Source organism: Danio rerio, chromosome 20 (genome assembly GCF_049306965.1).
Source record: "Danio rerio strain Tuebingen ecotype United States chromosome 20, GRCz12tu, whole genome shotgun sequence".
NCBI lineage: Eukaryota > Metazoa > Chordata > Actinopteri > Cypriniformes > Danionidae > Danio > Danio rerio.
The window spans coordinates 50,972,845-50,991,605 of NC_133195.1; the positions used below are offsets into that span (position 1 = coordinate 50,972,845).

The 18,761-nt window shown below is 34.9% G+C and overlaps 1 protein-coding gene across 32 annotated transcripts in view; it reads right to left on the bottom strand.

Annotated features, from left to right (window-relative positions):
• Positions 1 to 18,761, bottom strand: part of tfap2d (transcription factor AP-2 delta (activating enhancer binding protein 2 delta)) — a 212,742-nt gene that overhangs the window by 67,265 nt on the left and 126,716 nt on the right. For 2 of the 32 annotated variants that reach the window (XM_073932952.1, XM_073932940.1), the window contains exon 3: positions 5,464 to 5,526. The exons of the other annotated variants lie outside the window; for them this stretch is intronic. The gene's annotated coding sequence lies outside the window, so the exon portion shown is untranslated. The remainder of the gene's footprint in view (positions 1 to 5,463; positions 5,527 to 18,761) is intronic. 32 annotated transcript variants of the gene reach the window in all.

Consider the following 18,761-nt stretch of genomic DNA (forward strand, 5'->3'; position numbering starts at 1 on the left):
TTGACCTTAAAATGTTTATAAAAAAAAACTGCTTTTATTTTAGATTAAATAAAAAAAAAGACTTTCTTCAGAACAACAAAAAAATTTTTGGGAAATATTGGAAAAAGAAAACTCACAGGAGGCTGAATAACTTTGACTTTTACTGGATACATAGCTATTATTAATCAAGAATGCATTAAATTGATCAGAAGTGAGAGTAAAGGGATTCATAATGCTACAAAACAATCTATTATCTTTTGAACTTCCTGTTCATTCAAGAATCAAAGTAAAATGCAGCCCCTCTGTTTGATAATAAGTCATGCTTCTCGAGCACCAGATCAGCATATTAGAATGAATCCAGAGGGATCGTGTGCATTGAGTTCACGAAACATATTTCTAACTCAAGCTTTTAACTAGATGCTAGAAAATGGCAGAATTAAACAAGGATTTGAAGTATTGACTTTGGACTTAAAACAGCCCCATGTGGCAGCTTTCTTGCGTGACAACAAACCCCAGACTCTCTCAGAGCCAATTATAATGATAACTGAGTGACCCTAAGCAAACCCTAAATAACCCTACAAACGGCGGCACGGTGGCTCAGTGGTTATCACTGTCGCCTCACAGCAAGAAGGTCACTGGATGGATTCCTGGCTGGGTCAGTTGGCATTTCTGTGTGGAGTTTGCATGTTCTCCCCATGTTGGTGTGTGTTTCCTCCGGGTGCTCCGGTTTCCCCCACAGTCCAAAAACATGCGCTACAGTTGAACTGATTAAACCTAATTGGCCGTAGTGTATAAGTGTGTGTGTGAGAGGGTATGAATGTTTTCCAGCAATGGGTTGCAGCTGGAAGGGCATCCGCTGTGTAAAACATATGCTGGATAAGTTGGCGGTTCATTCCACTGTAGCGACCCCGGAAGAATAAAGGGACTAAGCCAAAAGAAAATGAAGGAATGAAGTACTCATGACATGTACTGCAAATTTAAAACAAAAGTTGGTATAAGTCATAGCATTTTATATGAATTATTACATAAAATAACATGCTTTTAGCCATTTTTAGGCAACACAATACCAATGATTTATCTTCAGAAGAGTTAATAATAGAATATTTGGTGGAATAACCAATAGAGTCTGGCTGCAGATTTGCACTTGCACCTCCAGGCTTGCACGCTCGGACTTGCACGCTCAGGCGACCGCGCTTCCACTGCAAGTGACGTCATTTACAATCGCCACTTGTGTCCGCTTGCATGAATGTCCTTCGGTAATTTAACTTAAGGGTGTCAATGAGGCGGAAAAATCTCTGAGGTAACGGATTTCATTAATATCATTGCAACAAACTTCTCATCTGTCACCCTTACTCACGTGCCCTTTTTGTCAAAGCGTTTCACTGTAGTTTCTGGCAACATACGGCGACGGGCGCCACAGTTGCTATAGTTATGTAAACAGATCATAACGAACCAAGAATGCATTCATCACAACAGCTCTGTCTGCAGCAATGTTATACATCATCTATGCCGCTTTCTTTCTGTCAAGCGAGTCAAGACGTTCCCTTATCTAGTCGATCTCGACATTATGTTTGGAGGATCTATAACGCTGGGCTGGGATCATGTAGAGACTGTTAAAGCTAGCATTTTAAAATACCGGTCCTAGTTAATATTAGTTTATGCATTTACTAACATGAACTAAACATGAACAATCTTGTGCAATAATATTAATACAATAGGAATATTAGAGTACAATAAGAATATTAATCACAGTTCAACATTTACTAATGCATTATTCAAATCTAATGGGTGGCACGGTGGCTCAGTGGTTACTACTGTCGCCTCACAGCAAAAAGGTCACCGGTTCCCGTCCCGGCTGGGTCAGTTGGCATTTCTGTGTGGAGTTTGCATGTTCTCCCAGTGTTGGTGTGGGCTTCCTTCGGGTGCTCCGGTTTCCCCCACAGTCCAAAGACTTGGAAAATTCATGGTGAATTGAATAAACTAAATTGGCCGTAGTGTATGTGTGTGAATGAGAATGTATGGATGTTTCCCAGTACTGGTGAAAGCGCTGGAAGGGCTTCCCCTGCGTAAAACATATGCTGGAATAGTTGATGGTTCATTCCGCAGTAGCAAACCCTGATACATAAGGGACTAAGCTGGAGGAAAATGAATGAATGAATGAATAAATACTAAAATCTAAAGTTGCGCTTGTAAACATTAGTTAATTCATGTTAGTAAATACTAATAATCCATAATTTACAGTATTTCTATTAAAATTGGGGAAGAAATGTTGTCAGACTTTAATAGAATAACACGAAAATAACCACATTATACTAATAAATAAATAAATAAATAAATCCTGTAAATCTAAAGAAACTATAAAATTTTCAAGTGATCTTTTAATGTTTTTGCCCCACAGTTCTGTCATTTCAGGACGATTTTTTAGACACATTTTTGTATCTCCAAATAACCCCAAACTCACATTTTATGTCCAGTCGCATGTTTGTATTTCCAGACAGACAGTGACAGCAAAGCCCAGCGCGGGTCCTCCACTGTGTGTTAAGGCAGAGAAGTGGAAAATTAAAGCCATTGACAGAAAAAGCAATGAAGTAGGAATGGACAAACGACAGTAAAAATAAAGAGAATAGTCTGTTCCTCCTGCACACGCCGCTTACTTATTTATCTGAACACTTTTATCTGTGTTTTATTGTTATTGAGCGGAAAATCTGGGAAGTCACAATGTCCTGGCACTAGAAGAGAGCCATTTCTGTAAACACAAAGATGCTGGTTTTGGTTGTATATGAGGACTCAATATAGGCGTAATGTACTTTTGACTTGAAAAATGCTTATTTAATGGCCTTACACTAAGTCTACCTCTAAATCATACCCTCTTTGGAAACATGAAGCAAACTTTAAACGTGAAAAGACTTCTTTAAGTATTATTTTTAAGCATTTTGAATAACAAGGACCCATGGAATGTCCTCATAACCCACATTTAAAAATTGACTTCTGCTGCTTGCTCAAACTACTTATTAAAAATCATTTTAACTCATTTGTAAGTCGCTTTGGAAAAAAACGTCTGCTAAATGACTAAATGTAAATGTAATGTAAATGTAAAAATTAAATAATTGAAATAGTTGAAACATTGCAAGTCTTATTTATTTATTTTTTTGGGACAACTTAATTTTTTTATGTTCAATCTACTTAAAATTGTTAAAACTAAAATAAAGATTAAAAATTCTATATTGTATTGCATATTAATGCAATAAAAACAATTAACTAAAATAATGTTCTTCCAAATATATTTAAAAAAAAATCTAAATCTAAATATATAAACAAGAACCTTATCACAATTTATAAGTATACATTTAATTATACACAAAATTACAAGTTTTTTTTATTGGATGTAGTATATCTGCGATTATTGATGTGATACAATAGTTAAAATAATGTTAATTACATCTAAATATTTATATAAACAGGAAATAAAACAAGCTTATCACATATTATTCATTCATTCATTTTCTTTTCGGCTAAGTCCCTTTATTTATCTGGGGTCGCCGCAGCAGAATTAACCGCCATCTTATCCAGCTTATGTGTTACGCAGCACATGCCCTTCCAGCAGCAACTCATCACTGGAAAACACCCATACACCTTCATTCATACTCATATACTATGAACAAATTTAGCCTAAAGAAACCCATGCCAACGCGGGGAGAACATGCAAACTCCACATAGAAATGCCAACTGACCCAGCCGAGGCTCGAACCAGCGACCTTCTTGCTGTGAGGCGACAGCACTACCTACTGCGCCACCGCATCGCCCCACATTTTATAAGTATAAATTTAATTATATACATATATGGTTAATGTATTTGTATTTTATACAATAAAAAACACTTATTATTTGGCCTTACACTAACTCTACCTCAAAATCCAACCCTCGTTGAAACATGTAGCAAATTTTAAAGGTGAAAAAACTTCAATAAGTATGATTATTAAGCATTTTGAATTATGAGGACACAGTGAATGTCCTTATTAACCACACTCAAAAAAAAAAACTTCCACTGCTTGATTAAAGCATTTATTTTAAAATGAGTTGAAACAACAAAATTCTTAAGTGGCTTTATTTGGAACAACTTAATTGTTTTGTGTTCAATCCACTTAAATTTGTAAAACAACAACAACACAGGTGGATACAACCCCTGTCAACATTTCTGGAGAGCACAAATTCTGTAGCCAATATGTAGACGTAGAGGTATGTCTGGCTGCATTTCATCTTTAAAATTAACTCTACAGGGCGGTTAACTCTACAGGACGACGGCTTCTGTTCCTTTTCACGCAATCAGCTGACCCCTTAATGTTACTTCCACACGAATGGCTTTTCAGGTTTTACCAGTTTGCCCTGTGGCTCATCATCACACAGATTCTATATTGCTTTTGTCAACACTATTGGTTGGGTTTAGGGCAGGTGGCAGATGGGTCAGTCAGTCAATCGACCAACATAAGCTCATTCTGAAAACGCAGCCCTATATAATCATTTCTGGAGATTGCGAATTACGTAGCCAGAGCTACATTTTGTCTTCAAAACGAACGCTACGGGGCGATATGATGCCGTTCCTTTTCACGCTTACCAGCCGACTGCGTACCTTCATATTGACGGCTTTCCGCTGTTACTAGTTTGTCCATGTACGCCGGGGGACTTTAGACGCAGGGAGTAGTTGACCACAACGACAGGGTTTTGAGTCTGGCAAAGAACAGTTCCAGAAAGCAGGTAAAACAAAAACAAAGTAGCACAGTATGTAGTGATGTCGCCTCAATGCAAGAAGGTCGCTGGTTCGAGCCTCGGCTGGGTCAGTTGGCGTTTCTTTGTGGAGTTTGCATGTTCTCCCTGCGTTCGTGTGGGTTGCGGTTAAAGTTGGCGATTCATTTCGCTGTGGTGACCCCGGATTATTATAGGTACTAAGCCGAAAAGAAAATGAATGAATTACAGGGTAAAAATGTGGTAAAATCTGAAAATGTACTTAAAAAAAATAAAACCAGGCGAGGGCTTTTCTGCATTGCTTTTTAAAACTGTCTGTTGGGTTTAGTGAAGTGGTAGGCCTGGTAAATAGGTGCATTTGAAAACACTATTGGTTGGGTTTAGGGAAGGAAGATGGTGGGTCAGTCGATCGGTCATTCAGTCAGAAAGTCAGTCAACAGCGGCCTCTGAAGGATTTACGCAAGAACAGAAGGCGCAAACGGCACTTGTGAGACAAATTTGAGATCTCAAAAATTGTTCACGGAAACCTCTGGTGGATTCTCCAGAAACGTATATAGCGGTAGGTTTTGAGAATGAGCCTGGTTTGCAATCGACAGCTAGCTGGTCTGGTCTGCCGAAGTGTATATTGCCCTCTGGTGGATTTACACGAGAAGAGGACACGCGAGAGAAATTTGAGATCATCAAAAAGTGTACACAGCGACCTCTGGTGGATTTACAAATACAAAAAACTGTGAGCAGCCGTACCTCTGCTTACGTATTTCGATGTCCCCAGAAATGTAGACCTGGGTACATATTCATATAATGAGCCTGCGTTAAAAAAAGTGTTAATTTCATTGATTTCTGTTGTGACAACATGAAAGAATTGTGCATTTTTTATAGTGCACCTCAACATTGTAATATCAAGGTCATTATACAAATGTGTGTCCTTAAAAACCACCAAAACCAGTACACACACACACATACACAAAGAGTTGTGTCCCTCACCCTAAAACACTTTCTCTGTCTTTCATGTTTATCTGTTTCTCTTGTACTCGTGTTTTATTGAGTTTGTTATTGTCGTGTGTGTTTATTTCCACGACGAGGCGTCCCAGCAGAGCCCATTTCATCCGAACGTCATGATGAATTTGTGCGTGTGTGAGTCTGAAACGTTCGGATGTTTGTTTCACTCTCAAATCAGCTCTGATTCATGTCTAGATTTTTGAACGTCTCTGGGTTAAAAAAAAAATGCCATTGATCACGATACAAGCCTCTTTACCTTTATTTTGGTCTAATTTGCAGTCTAATTGGTCAGTTTTTCACACACACACACACACACACACACACATGCTGAAGAGGCACTTTTGTGAAGTTTGCTGCTCCTCCTGTTTGTTCAGATTTGTGGATATTGATGTCGTCAGCCAGTTCTGTTTATACTTAAGGGCAAAAATCATCAGCGCTTTCATCTTTATGATTACAAGAAATAGACATTGAGAGCAAGGGAAAAAGCAGGAAGAGAGGAGCAATAAATTAAACATAAAGATCTCTCCTCATCTATAAATCTATACGTCCGCATTAGAATAGACAATGACAGCGTTCGGCACAAGTCCAGTCGATATGTTAGCAAAACAAGCATGTATATTGACTTAAACGACCTTCAAACTCTAGTCATCATATGCACAAATATTAAATATGATAATGTAATATTCTTCAGGAGGCTGTGAAAAGCATACCTGTCAACCCTCTTGTTTTTCCCAGGATTCTCCCGTATTTTACAGTTCTACCCGCTATCATCCCGTTAAGGTATTTTCCCGTATTTCAGTGTTTCTCTGAAGATCCCTTATTATGGTGGGAATATCCCTTATTTTCACATCCCAATGTTGACAGGTATAGTGAAAAGTAAACAGAAAGCTTTGTGTTAATATATACAGCTGAAGTCAGAATTATTATTATTTTTTTTAATTACACATTACAATTTTGACTATTTATAAACCACTAACTATGATTTCGAACTATGATATATATAATAAGTACAAATACACAACCAATATCTTAATAATAAGGAGACAATATGTCACTAGTTTACAGTGAGAATTTGTCCTCAAACTTTCTACAATATTTTTCAGGATTTTTTCAAGTACTTATTTTGCATATGCATGTGAAATGCCGTATTAATAACAATCAAAATGATTCATTCACACTACAATACTTTATGCTGTTAACTATTGTCATGCATCGCAGAAGCATAGTGAACTACAATACAAAATTAATACAGAATATTAATAAATAACTTATATAGTGAAGTAACAAGATTACATGCTGTATTACACTGGAAAAAAGTGTGCATAATTGTAAAAATGTAACTCTTTTATAAAGTAATTACTCTATAATTATAGTGAATACAAAGTAATAGCAAGTTTCTAGCCTTTTCTCTGTAAAAACATTTTATGAATTTAGTAGATTTAAAATGCTATATTTCATTACGTAAGGAAAAGCATTTACTAAATTGATGTTCTTCAAAATTGGTGTGTTTCTTAAAATATATTTTAAAAAAATCCAAACTAAAATTTTAAATAAATAAAAAATCAAAGAAGCTTATCACAATTTATAGGTATACATTTAATTATACACACAAACGTTTTGTTTTTGAATGTAGCATATATTCAAATGTTGAAGGGATACAAATGTATAAATATTGTTTTAAATATATACATTATATAAAAAAAATTATAATATACAATTTATAGCATTTTCCCTACACTGTAAAAAAAAAAAAAAAAAAAGGTTGACTCAAACAATTAAGATATAAAGGTAACAAACTTTAGAACATTTGAGTTCTCTTAAATTGAGTCAAGTGCAGTAATTGTAAAGTCAACTCAAAAAAGTCCTGAAGTTTTGTTGCCCTAAAAATATAAGTTGAGTTAACTTTTTTTACAGTGTATTGTTACATAAAAAAACAAAATAATAATAATAATAATAATAATAATAATATAATCAAATCAAATAATTCACCCATAATCTACTCCATGATTTTAAAAAAAGTTTCCCTCAGTAGAATGTTTTCTACGACATTTTATTTCGTCTGTGCAATTTTTATATTAATAAAATATGTGAAATATGCACTGTTAAAAATTCTGTCTAACCATCTCAAATTAAATTAGTCAAACTGACTAATTATATCATGTTAAACTTAGTATAGCGGCAATGCAGTGGCGCAGTAGAGTGCTTTTGCCTCAGCAAGAAGGTCACTCGTTCGAACCTCGGCTCAGTTGGCGTTTCTGTGTGGAGTTTGCATGTTCTCCCTGCATTCGCGTGGGTTTCCTCCGGGTGCTCCGGTTTCCCCCACAGTCCAAAGACATGCGGTACAGGTGAATTGTCTGTTGTGCTAAATTGTCCGTTGTGTGTTTGTGTGTGTGTTTCCCAGAGATGGGTTGCGGTTGAAAGGGCAACCGCTGCATAAAAACGTGCTGGATAAGTTGGCGGTTTATTCCGCTGTGGCGACCCCAGATTAATAAAGGGACTAAGCCGACAAGAAAATGAATAAATGAACTTTGTAAAGCTAAAAAAGAAATAGTTGAAACCTGATTAACTTATTAAATTAAGCTAAACTAACAACGTATAAACATTTGTTGTAAAGACCTTTTGACTATTTTTACAGTGTAATTATTATGATTAATAAATGTATTATATTTATTCAACTATTAATGTAGCTCACTCTTAATTCACCCCTGGTACACAAAGTGAATAAACAATAAGTTAATTTGTGCTTAAAAACATATAAATAAGTTAAAAACATCAAACACCCAAAGCCTTTTATTAACTTTGCAATTTATGAAGATTAATCATTCATCCATTTTCATTCGGCTTAGTCCCTTTATCAATCAGGGGTCACCACAACGGAATGAACCTCAATGAACTATTCAAGCATATGTTTTACCAGCAGATGCCCTTCCAGCCGAAACCCAGGACTGGGAATCACCCATACACTCTCACATTCAATCACACTCATACACTACAGCCAATTAAATTCACCTATAGCGCATGTATTTGGACTATAGGGGAACCCGGAGCACCCGGAGGAAACCCACACTACCACAGGGAGAACATGAAAACTCCACAGAGGAATGCGATCTGGCCTAGCCGGGACTCAAACCAGTGATCTTTGTGCTGTGATATGACAGTGATAACCACTTAGCCACCATGTCACCCTAAAATCAAGATTAATCAGAGTAATGATAATACAACTCTAGTAGAATATTACTTCAGTAACACTTTACACAAGAATTTCAGGCTAAATCTTAAAGCAGAAAGCCTGAAATTGTATTAACTTCACTCAAAAACAATGACGTTTTCTATTTGTTCAAACTGCTTATTTAAAATGAGCTGAAACAACACTTTTTTGGGGACAACTTAAATGTTTTATGTTCAATCTATTTACATTTTTGTAAAAACTCAATTCCTTCGTGTTGTCACAAATCAATTGTGTGTTAGGCTTTTCACAATATCTATTTTTTGTGGTTCGATATATAGCAGCAAAATTTATTGCGATAAACAATATTATTGTCATTTTAACAACCATTTTAACAACAATATAAAAGCATCCTGATGCAAGCACACTCTTCTAAAGAACACATTTTATTCTTAAGAATATTTCATTTAATAATAGTTATTTTAATCATTTAATAATTAAGCATTAAAATATCCCAAACAAATGGATAATAATAAATGGTAAGGTAAAAAGAACTAGAAAAAGTAACAGATCTACTTTCAGTTGTCAGAAAGCCCACATGATAATATACTATAGTAATTTATAGTAAATACTACAGTGTTTTTTAAATCATATTGACACTGACACCTCTAATAGAGATGGAAATGCTGCACAATCAGCTAAGGCAGGGGTGTCAAACTCAGTTCCAAAAGGGCCGAAGCCCTGCACAGTTTAGTTCCAACCCTGCTTCAACACACTTACCTGCAGGTTTCAAACAAGCCTGAAGGACTCAATTAGTTTGATCAGGTGTGTTTAATTAGGGTTGGAACTAAACTGTGCAGAGCTGCGGCCCTTTTGGAATGGAGTTTGACACCTGTGAGCTAAAGGGTTGCTAGATTTAGTTTTTATGTATGGGCAATATACTGTACACTCACCGGCCACTTTATTAGGTACACCTGTCCAACTGATTGTCAATGCAAATTTTGAAGAAAGGTGATTTAAGCGACTTGGTTGTTGGTGACAGACTGGCTGGTCTGAGCATTTCAGAAACTGCTGATCTACTGGGATTTTCACGCACAACCATCTCTAGGGTTTGCAGAGAATGGTCCGAAAAAGAGAAAATATCCAGGCAATGAGCGGTAGTTCTGTGGGTGCAAATGCCTTGTTGATGCCAGAGGTTAGAGGAGAATGGCCAGACTGGTTCCATCTGATAGAAAGGCAACAGTAACTCAAATAAGCCCTTGTTACAACTGAGGTATGCAGAACAAGTCCAAGCTTGAGGCAGATGGGCAACAGCAGCAGAAGACCACACCAGGTGCCACTCCTGTCAGCTAAGAACAGGAAACTGAGGCTACAATTCAAAAAAGCCTCACCAAAATTGGACAATAGAAGATTGGAAAAATGTTGCCTGGTCTGATAAGTCTCAGTTTCTGCTGCGACATTAGGATGATAGGGTCAGAATTTGGCCTATCCTGCCTTGTATCAATGGCTCAGGCTGGTGTTGGTGGTGTAATGGTGTGGGGGATATTTTCTTGGCACGCTTTGGGCCCATTAGTACCAATTGAGCAACGTGTCAACGCCACAGCCTACCTGAGTATTGTTGCTGACCATGTCCATCCCTTATGGCCACAGTGTATCCATCTTCTGATGGCTACTTCCAGCAGGATAACACGCCATGCCATAAAGTGTGAATCATCTCAGACTGGTTTGATGAACAGGACAGTGAGTTCACTTAAATGGCCTCCACATGCACCAGTTCTCAATCCAATAAAGCACCTTTGGGATGTGGTGGAACGGGTGATTCAAAAGGGAGTCCAACCCGGTAGTAGTAAGTTGTACCTAATAAAGTGGCCAGTGATTGTATATTGCACACCAAAAAGGATTAAGGTCATGTCCATGCATGTGTTGTGCGATATGTCTATATATTGGTTATTGTGACAGGCCTAGTGTGTGGAGCATTTTTTTACACTGTTGAAAGTAAAATCTACTCCAATATTATTTCTTTTATTTTTAAAATTAAAAACACAATAAAAAAACCTAACCAACCGCATTTACCATCTCAACTAAAGTGTTTTTGGAGCCTGCACATGTGTTGAGCAGGATGCATGTGCACAGAATAATGAAGAAGTGTGTGTTTGTGTGTGTGTTTGTGTTTACTGGGAAGCGATGGCGCAGCGATGTCTCCTCAGCAGATGAGATGGGAGATGACAGGCCAACACTGCTCTTTGTCAGAACATGAGAGGGAGAGTGTAAAATTTTAATCTGTAGTTATTTAGGGTATGGAGGCGTAGTGAGTTTGTCTCTGGGGTCACGGGGGCTTTATGGAAGAAAGTTGTTGCAGCAAACGGCACGAAAGTAAACGTCTGTGACAGCTTCCTGTAGCAAAAACCCGCTTTAAAACTCTCGCTCGCTCGCTCTCGTTCGGGCCATTCTGGATTAATAGTTCCCTGGCTCATCGGTCCCATCATGCTTTGCTGCATTTCTTGCCACAGAAATGCTCGACGGCAGGTTTAATCATGTTATAATGTTAGTAATTAAAGTACAGGAGTGTACAGTGATTAAATGATTGTATTTCACAACCTTTTTTTCTTTCATGCTCATGCAACCAAGGTTATTAGAGCTTTGCATTTTTAAATTACTTTATTTTGATACTGCAGTGGAAGTCAGAAATATTGTGAATTACTGTATATTTTTGCCCCAATTTTCATTTAATGGAGAGAACACTTTTCTAAACATAATAGTTTTAATAACTCAATTCTAATAACATTAATTTATATTTGCCATGATGACAGCACAGATTATTTAACTAGATATTTTTCAGGACATTAAGCTTTTTTTTCAGTATTCAACTTAAAGTGACATTCACTGTAAAGGCTTAACTAGGTTAATTAGGCAAGTTAGGGTAATTAGGCATGCCATTGTAAAACAGTGGTTTGTTCTGTAGACATCTGAAAAAATATATAGCTTAAAAGGGCTAATTAGACCCTCTAGTTTTTCACGCCATTCCGTAATCGCTGAATCCAACGCAAAAATCAACAAAAAGTTGCACATTTTTGTGATCCTGCCTTGCATTAACGTTTCAGGCTGGTGGTGGTGGTGTAATGGTGTGTGGGATATTTTCTTGGCACACTTTGGGCCTATTAGTGTCAACTGAGCATCAAGTTAATGCCACAGCCTAGAATTTAGCTGTCTATACTTCAAACGGTTTTTGTAAGGTTTTCTGGAATTTTAGTAAAACACTATATTATACTGTTATATATATAAATCAACTTACAGTTAATTTTTTTATAGTGATATTTCTTTAAAATTCCATGAAAACATCAACACACTAACCATCCATACAACAACAATATACATACAAATTCATAAATCAAAATCATTAATATCAGTACTCTTATATTGACATCTTTTTATGTCAGATGAAAGTCTGGATTTTACCTAAAGAGAGTTAAATGACGTCAAATTGGGATTTTTATTTTATTTTAGAAAAAAAAAAAAAAAAAATATTAAACGCACATACAGCCTTGCGCTCCAGACAGCAGGTCCAGGCAGTCAGAGGACTGCTTCAATCTTTCACTCGCTTGTATTTAGTCATTTTAGCGAACACCTCAGATACTGTTGGTTCCTGTTGGTTGTGCGTCTTTTTTACCGACGCCATTATAACGACACAGATCACTGCCTATTCACAAGTCCCGCAGAAAAAGTGATTGACAGGTGGTAATTATGTGTGTATCTTGCCTTTATTCATTTACTGTAGGATTTGTTTATGGGTAAAACAAAGACCATACAGGTCAGGTAGTTTAAACGGTAGGCTACAAATAATTAATTCGTCATTAATTAATTATTCATAATCGAAAATGGAATCGAATCGTGCCTTTAGAATCGAAAATGTAATCGAATCAAGGATTTGGAGGATCGTGACACCCTTAATGCAGTGCCACTGATTCGATTCAAGACCAGTGACAAGATGATCCCAAGGTTTCCATAATCCTGGACCAGGCCGTATTCTGAGCAGCTGCTGTGGTGGTCATGGAGGAGTGAAGAGCATGAGACTGATTCCTGTGATGCTCCAGGGACAGACAAGTCTCGCTGACGTCCAGCTTCTCCAGTGCCTAGACTGCAGCTCTGCACAAGACGTTTGGTCAGAGGAGAAATGGTCGTGCCCTACTGAGCCTGGTTTCTCTCGAGGTTTTTTAATTGTTCACTTTCACTAATTAGTGAAATTTTTCCCTCACCGCTGTCGCCACTGGCTTGCATGGTTCGGGACCTGTAGAGCTGCCCATCGATGCATTTGCTCTTCAGTGTTTGGACTCTCAGTAGTGATTATTAAACCACACTGAACAGAGCTAAACTGAACTTAAACACTGAAAACTGAACTACACTGTTTCAATTTACTATGATCTTCTATGTGAAGCAGATTTGACACAATCTACATTGTAAAAGTCCGATACAAATAAAAAATGAATTGAATTTAATTGAATAATATATGTGTGTTTCCTGTGTATATCTATCAGATAAATAAAAATATACAGATATATATGTGTATATATAAATGCACACATCCATTTATATTTATACATATATATTTGAGAAAATATTTATTTATATTTAGATATAAAATATATGTGAATGATACCAATTATATATACATTTAAATATCTATGTAACGAAATAATTTTGTTTCTATGTATGTGTCTGCATCACATATACGTAATAAATATAACACAAACTATATTGTTAAAACAAACTTTTGTTTAGGATGCGATTAATCTTTGCTTAACACTAATATTTATGCACAAAATACATATAGATTTCATGTTTTATGTAAACTTTTGTTACAAAATGTGAGATGTGAATCACTAAGTGGCCTTATTCTGGGAGTTTGGAATGTCTGGAATGAGGGTCATGAGAAGGTCAAACACTACACTTCCTTTCTTTGACCTTTGCACTTTAAATGACCCCATTAGAAAAGGATCAGAGAAAGAGTTAAACTAGCTTGCTAGTAATAATAAATGAGGTAAAGATAATGGGTGTAATGTTGTAACATTTAATTTACAGATACACACACACACACTAAACAAATAAATAAATAAATGTATAGAAATATCAATGATAGATTAGTTTACGGGTCGGCAAACAAACCTATAAAACAGCGCTGAGGATTATGGGTAATCGCTAATTAGATTCACCCAATTAGCAGCTGTTCAGAGCGGGAAACAGGTGCAAAGCGAGAGGAGAGTGGAAAAGATGGAGGAGGGAGAGAAAGAGAAAGAGTTGCAGAGAAGAAAGGAAGGAGAGGAACAGAATCTGGGAGGTTTTCAAACGCAAACTCCAGAGGGAAGGAAACAATTCAAAGAAACCTGAGATAACAGACATGCAAATCAGGAAACACACACACACACACACACATGCATACACACACACATGGCTTTATAGGCAGTTCTCAGTGTCTAATTAATACATGTGATTTTGAACAAAATAAAATGTAAATCATATTAATTTGAGCTCAGCTAACATAAGAAGTTACAGAAAAGGTCATTGAACAATGTTCTCATGGTAATCTCACAGCAGTTATTGTTATAATAGTCAAATAAATGAGATGTGATTCCTCTCCTAGGACTCTTAAATCCATTACCAAAATAAAATTTTAGTTAGCATAGAGAAAAGATCCTAGAAGTACAGCAGAAGAGAAGTACATCTAGATATGAAGAGCTCAGATGCAAAAACCTCTGCCGTCTGAAATTTCCATCAAACAAGAACATTTTTCTCAGCCTCCTTCGTTTATGTTGAGATATTTGAGTTTTAAGAGCAGGAAAAGGACTTATTCTTTGTCATAAAAGTGATATTACTGAACATACACACAGGAGCTTGATAAAAATGCTCATTTTAGAGGAAAACTCCAGACGGCATTTAGAGGTTTTTGCATCTAAACTCTTCAAATAGAGATATCTAAATGTCTTCAAACACATTTAAGTTGGAATTAAAATATCTATTGGGTCCACTTTGTATATTTAATACTTCATATTTATGCAAATTAAATTATATTTAATATATGAAAATGCATGTAACATTATTAATACTTTAAAATCTTAATAAATGACATGATTGACAGATTTCTATTTTTTATAAAAAAATTATCAACAAATTAACATTATCAACAACTTTACACTATAAAAGAAATTATGGGGTTGAAATTAGGGTAAAATATGGACCAACCAAACAGTTGGGTCAAAAATTTAATTAGCAACAATTGGCCCATCACCAAATATATATGATATTGTATTGTATTGCATACTGCATTAATTATATATATATATATAATATATATAATTATTAATACTATTAACTCTTAATAAATGACATAATTGACACATTTATATTATTTTAACAACCAACTGTTAAGCTATATATGTTTTTCAATTATTAGTTTTATATTTTTTACCTTCTTTATCAGCATCACTGTCATTGTTATTAAAAATACATGATTAATAATACTTTTAAAAAACATTTAGATTTTTTATTAAAATTTATCGAGAAATTAACATTATCAACAACTACGCACTATAAAAGAAATCATGGGTTTGAAGTTAGGGTGAAATATAGACAAACAAAACAAATTTCATTAGCAACAATTGACCCATCACCAAAAATATCATATATTTTTATATTATATTATATTATATTATTTTATATTATATTATACTATATTATATTATATTATATTATATTCTGCACTGATTTTATTATATATATATATATATATATATATATATATATATATATATATATATATATATATATATATATATATATATATATATATATATATATATACTTAAATTACATCACAATAATAGCACTCTTCAAGTCAAGAAACAGGGACATAAAATGACAGGCAGGCGGTAAAAGGGGGTAAACAGGGGTAAAGTAAGATGGTAAAAGAAAGAGAGAGGCTGACAGACAGAAAAAGGACAGCGCAGGACGACAGCAGGTATCAGGTGGGGGGAATTATCCTCCATCCCCTAATTGAGGCCCCCTGAGTGAGTGAGTGTGTGTTAGAGTGTGTGAGTGTGTGTGTGACCCTCTGCTCTTTGCCTGAGGCAGTGACTGACCCCGCCCACCCTGGCCACACCCCCTCATTAAAACACTAATCCCTCTATAACACCACATGCTCTCCTGACAGACACACACACACACACACACACACACACACACACACACACACACACACACACACACACACACACACACACACACACTGAGTTATGAATGTTAACAGAAGCATATACCTCAATCAGATCACAATACACGCAGCCATTTAAAACACATTTCAGTGAACAAACAAGTGCAATAATTAGATCAATTCTGAGGGTCTTTCTGTAGGAAAAGTGAATTTCAGATCAAAGTCTGTTTTATTTTTATTGTAATTATTAATTGCAGTTCATTTGATTAATTAACTTTGACTTATTATTTTTATTCATTCCCCAAAGCATATTATAACCATGGTGGCATGGTGTAATTCATGCATTTAAGTTCAAATTCACTTTTTATTACATGAATGTATTACTAATAATAAAAATAATACAAAAAATGTCTTAATAAATATTTTATAAAATAATACATTTAATTTTACATTTTATTTAATACATTTAAAAATTTAATAAAATCTTTTAACTATTATTTAAGCACTTAAACACACAAAACACATTCATTCATAACAATATCTTTATAATTAGTAAAGCACCATGTAAAAACTATATAGATAATATTAATAACAACACTAACAGTGATAATACAAAATTGTATTATAGAAAATTATCTTAAAGAAATCCAAAAATGTCAAATGATTTGATTTATAAATACCACAATAAACATTTAATAAAACTATACATTTATGCACCTATTAGAAAAAGCACATTAATCCTTATGAACTGTTAGGGATGTTTTCATCCACTCTGGGGTGATTTTTGAGTCTCAATTTGGCCATAACTTTCTGTTTCAACTAGCAGAATGATTTTTGCTGACAAATCCTATTTTGACACATTATGGGAAATAGCTTTGAATAAAAAAAAAAACTCAACAATACACTCTGTGTAGATTTACAACCATTTTGTTATGTTCGGGATGAAAACTTCCGTTGAATTAAACAGCTGTAAAAATGTAACAGATTAATATTTTTTCAATTTATTTTTTTATTTATTTATTTTGCATAAATTTGTTAATCAACCTCAGTCCTGATCAAAACTACAAAATTGTAAAAAAAAAAAAAAAAAAATTAACTCTTTAATTGCCAAATATATAAATGATGTCACTGATTTTGTGAAAGAAAGAAAAAACACAGAAAATGACGTATTTTCAATATAAAACGTAATTGTGGACAGGACTTTTTTTTTTTTTTTTTAAAGTCTTGGACATTTGAAGCAACATTGCCTTTGATGCATCATTTTTGATTGATTTGAATTTTTTATCCCTAATTTACTGTTGGTGGCTGTTTTTGCCCCATTGACTTCTATTATAACCACATTTATTTGATTGCAAAACCTTGACGCCACATAATCATGCATTTTTAAATGTTGCCTTGTTGGAAAGAAGTAAAAGTTGAAATGTTTACTGTTGATCATCAGTTGACCCTTCATATAGGCCTGTGTAAAAAAAGCTTAGTTTCTGGATTTTATATTAAGTATAACAGCAAATTAAAGTGTGTGTGTGTATGTGTGAGTGTGTGAGAGTGAACTTTACGCACCTACCTTGATGTGAAATCGAAAATCTAAATGTGCATCTTAGCTCTCAGAACTACATGGAGTAAATAAAAACAAAGGCTGTGCATTTACACACCATCAAATGTGGTTATAATGGATATCAATGGGGCAAAAACAGCCACCAACAGTAAATTAGGGAGGAACAAATGAAAATCTAACAATGCAACAAAGCCAATGTTGTTACTAATCGTTCACATGTCCAAGACTGATAAAAGGTTAAAAAAATCCAGTCCAGTTACTTTTTATATGGAAAATGCGTCATTTTGTGTGTGTTTTTTCACCAAATCAGTGACAACGTTTGTAAATTTTCAATTAAAGAGTTAAAATCCTGTAAATTTCCAAACAATTTAGTAGTTTTGATCAGAACTGAAGTTGATTAACAGATTTATGCAACAAAAAAAAGAAAAAATATTTATCTGATGCATTTTTACAGCAGTTTAATTTAGTGGATGCTTTCATCCCGAACATAACAAAGGGTAGTCAATTTGCCCAGAGTGTATTTTTGAGTTTTAAAGTCAAAGCATTTTCTCAAAATATGTATCAAAATAGGATTTGTCCCCTAAAATCATTCTGCAAGCTGAAACAGAGAAAGTTATGGCCAAATTAAGACTTAAAATCACCCCAGAGTGCATGAAAACATCCCCAACAGTTTATAAGCAGTTTAATTCAGTGGATGTTTCCATCCTAACATAACAAAAGGGTGGTCAATTTAAACAGTGCACAAGGGTTATTAACAACATTATCCGTATAATTAGTAAAATATTTCAGGCAACAGGCATTCATGATCTGAACAGTGAAAAGTAATGCATTCATAAATATAGATATAGAAAATATCTAATAAACATTATTTATACAGATAACGAAAATAGTTCAACATAAATAGGATTTGACATGTGTGTGAATGCATATATAATAGCAGTAATCACCTTGCCAATATAAATATAGCTTTTTTAGCATGTCAATGAAGCTACTTTAATCTTGTGAGAGAGAAAGACTCATGGATAAACAGACCTAAGATCTAAGAAGGCCGAGCAAATCGATTACACACGACAATAACCAGCACCAGATTGTCCATGTCTCCTAAATGAATCGTGTGTGTG